Genomic DNA, 4,132 nt, shown 5'->3' on the forward strand with positions numbered 1-4,132 from the left:
CACCCCCCCCCCCCACACACACGCACAAGAATATTTATTACTCAACCATAAAAAAGAATGAAATCTTGCCATTTTCAATGACTTGGATAGAGCTAGAGAATGTTATGCTAAGTGAAATAGGTCAGTTAGAGAAAAACAAATACCATAGGCTCTCACTCATACTGATTACTTTCTGCAAGAACTTCTATTACCTATCCCAGCTCTAGCACTTATTAGCAGTATGGCTTCAGGAAAAGTACTGAACCTCTCTATGCTATAATTTCTCATCTGTAAAATAGGGATAATATTTATTATATCTTAGAGTTGTGAGGCTTAAGTGTGAAATAATCAATTAAAGTATATGCTCAATAAATCTTAGCTTCTGTTTCATGCATTGAATAAGAGTGAAATTCAGTTGTCACTTTAAAAGTACATTGGTGTGGGAAACTGGCAGAAAAAAATGTTTCATAAAGTATATTTATACTTGTATAATTATTATATTTTAGGACTCCAAGATAAGCATATTGAGGCAGTTTTTTATGTTTATTTAACGTTTTTATTTACCTTAGAAGGTACAGGATTTCTTTGGCATAAGAGTTCCAATTTATATGATACAAACATATTTGGGGGGGGGATTTTTAAGTATCACCTGTTAAAGTGGTTTTAAGTAACAGGAGAGTGCTGTCCACAAGAAGGGAAAGTGGGGATGAGAGGTTGGGAGAGAAAAGATATAAGTCCCTGGTTTTAGTCTTTCCCGGCTATACCCATCCCTTCTGGATTATGTGAACTAGTAATTCCCCTTTTTTCTCTGAGGAAGTTTGAATTGTTTCCTGTAACTTGTAACCAAAGGAGTGATCACTAATAGAGTGAATGCTGTAACAAACACCATAGGGTCGTTTTTACCCTCAGGATTTTAGGAAACCTAACTCATCCTGTGGGCTTTGGATCCTTTCTTGGAGACAAGGGTGGCCATTTTACAGCATTTCTATATGCTCCTAACCTTAAAAAAGCAATAGATCAGTTCTACTCTTCACTAACATTCTGTTTCCTACATTTGCTCTTAAAATTCTGTGTCTGATGTGTCAATCAAAAATGACTTATATGGTTTAGTAATAAGGACACTTTAAAACTCCCCTTGTTGTCTCTTTCATCATCTTTTTTCTCCCTCCCTTCCTCCTGCCAATGATAAATCTACCTCTAACTATTTATAGAAAAAGAGTCTAAAATAATCTGAATTTGAATTCTGAGGAGAAAACTGAGCACCACAAGCAGTACATTTTTAGTCACAGCATATGTAGTAGAGTGAGCCAAAACTTTTTTTCTCTGAAAGATACTGATAAATAGGTATGCAGAAAAAGTAGTATAACTACTTTTGACTCACTGCTTTGTGGTCAGACCAAGTACAAGTGTCAAAGCCAACATGTACCAGGTTGTACATTTTTTAAAAGATGGGAGTAGGAATTGTTTGTTGTAATTCTTAAGATATAGCCACAGGAAAGAGTGATTATATTTTAAACTCCTTGAATACAAGATAGTAAATTCATCTACCGCAAGGAGAACATCATATGATTTAGAATATTGAACTTGCTGAGGAACTTATTTTCTATTTTTTTTCCATATGATATTTGGACTGGACTAGACTCAAGGTGAAACTAAACATCAGAGAGATGAACTTACCCTCTAAATATCAGAGTCAAGTTGCTTTGGTTCATAGTGTAAGTTGTTTCCAGGGATTAAACCCAATTAAAAGTCTTAAGGGAAGGGGTGCCTGCGTGGCTCAGTTGGTTAAGTCTCTGACTCTTGATTTTCGTTTAGATCATGATCTCAGGGTTGTAAGGTCAAGCCCCTCATCAGGCTCCACACTGGGTATGAGGCCTGCTTAAGATTCTCTCTCTCCCTCTGCTCTTCCCCACCTCTGTCTGTCTGTCTGTCTCTCTCTCTCTCCACCCATCAATCAATCAGTAGATGTCTTAAGGGAAAAAGGGTTTGGGAAAGATAGACCTACAGTGTTCCTGGTTTTAGAGAAAAGATTGAAATGAGGAAACACAATAATTTTAAACTATTTTGAGGGACGCCTGGGTGGCTCAGTTGGTTAAGCGAGTGCCTTCGCCTCAGGTCATGATTCCAGCGTCCTGGGATCGAGTCCCACATCGGGCTCCGTGCTCGGCGGGGAGCCTGCTTCTCTGTCTGTCTCTGCCTGCCACTCTGTCTGCCTGTGCTCACTCTCGCACTCTCTCTCTCTCTGACAAATAAATAAAATAAATAAATAAATAAATAAATAAATAAATAAATAAAACTATTTTGAATGGGATATGGAGTAAGGTAGGAACAGATAACCCTTAAACCCCTAATAGGAATTGGAGACATGGGGAAAGGAACGTAAGAAGCATAGTACTATTTCCATACTGTACCAATTTCTATACAGCTTATAAAAATAGAAATACAGAAAAAGACTTTAGCATTTAAAATTATGGTGCTTAGGAAAAGAAAAAAAGCAGAGGAAGAAGTAATGAATAAAACATATTCAATTTTCTTCCAAGAGTTCTGACCTTATTATGTGGAGACCCAGTTTGACTGACTCTGGAGCAACAGCAAGCCAGTGAGTTACATGAGGCTACAGAAAGGTGCTCTCTGAAAGGTCATTTGAATACAACCCAAGTGACCATGTGAATGAGGACAGATCGGGCTTTATGGGATGTGACTGGGTACGTTGTTAGTTCTTCTACAGTTTCCCATGCCTTTCCAGACAGAGCATATATTTCTGGATTTAGGGACCAGCAGATAAGGACTACCACAGTGCCCATACTAGTGAGGAGTGGTGTACATTTTCTGAGCTCTCACACGTCTCAGATCAACACTCATGTGTCATGAGTTTGAGAACCAGAAATTTCTTCTTCCTAATAAAGAAGAAAGCACAATATAGAAAATTATGTATTAGGCCACATAAGGGCACAAGTCATAGCCCTGTGGGAGAAGTACTCCTCTGAAACTTCTCCAGTTTTATTTTTTTGTGTAAAATCCAAAATAGCAAAAGAACAGAGAAAAGCAAGAGATCAAATTAAGCTGTCTGGATGGAGTCCACTAGAACACAAGGTGTGGGGTCAACATGAAAACCTCAGAGAATAGAAACAAGAATTTCAAACTAGACTTCAGTCAAAGTCGTGACGTGAATGAAACTTCCCTTTGAAACTTTCCATGTTGCAGTGTCCCTTTTTGTTATTCCCCTTTCAGTATCTAAAGCCCTTAACATAATTTATCTAAAAGCGAGAAAATAAAGGTGAAAATTGAATTAATGATAAAAGCTGGGACAATGTTAAGTTTACTTATACCAAGTTAATTTATTTTCCCACTGAGAATGAAGGAAACAAAGGAAAACATAGAATAAAATAAAAATACTCAGGTGATCAGAATTGTTTTTATGAAGATTATAGGAAGTTCCCATGATGTCAGGTGTAAAAACTTGAAACATGAATACTTTTCAACCCAGCTAAAGAGGAGGCAAGATGATGTTACAAAAGAAAGTTTATGACATTTGTGATTCTTCTCAATGGAGAGGTCTGGATTCTAGTGGTACCCCAGTTGAGAGATATTGTTCCTAAATACAACTCCTCTTCATTACAGCAGAATACTCTCATCAGGGTTGGCACATAGATACATAACTAGATGGAATCATTTTCAGGTTAGGAAGTATGACAACTAATTTTTGCTATTAATTTTTCTTTTGGGGAAAAAAAGTTTTAAGAACTCTTACTTAAAAGGAGAAATCAAGGGGCGCCTGGGTGGCTCAGTGGTTTAAGCCGCTGCCTTCGGCTCAGGTCATGATCTCAGGGTCCTGGGATCGAGCCCCGCATCGGGCTCTCTGCTCAGCAGGGAGCCTGCTTCCCTCTCTCTCTCTCTCTCTCTGCCTGCCTCTCTGTTTACTTGTGATCTCTCTCTGTCAAATAAATAAATAAAATATTAAAAAAAAAAACAAAAAAAAAAACAAAAAAACAGAACTCTTACTTAAAAGGAGAAATCAAGGGGCGCCTGGGTGGCTCAGTGGTTTAAGCCGCTGCCTTCGGCTTGGGTCATGATCTCAGGGTTCTGGGATCGAGTCCCGCATCGGGCTCTCTGCTCAGCAAGGAGCCTGCTTCCCTCTCACTCTCTCTGCCTG

This window comes from Meles meles, chromosome 6, assembly GCF_922984935.1.
Source record: "Meles meles chromosome 6, mMelMel3.1 paternal haplotype, whole genome shotgun sequence".
Taxonomy (NCBI): domain Eukaryota; kingdom Metazoa; phylum Chordata; class Mammalia; order Carnivora; family Mustelidae; genus Meles; species Meles meles.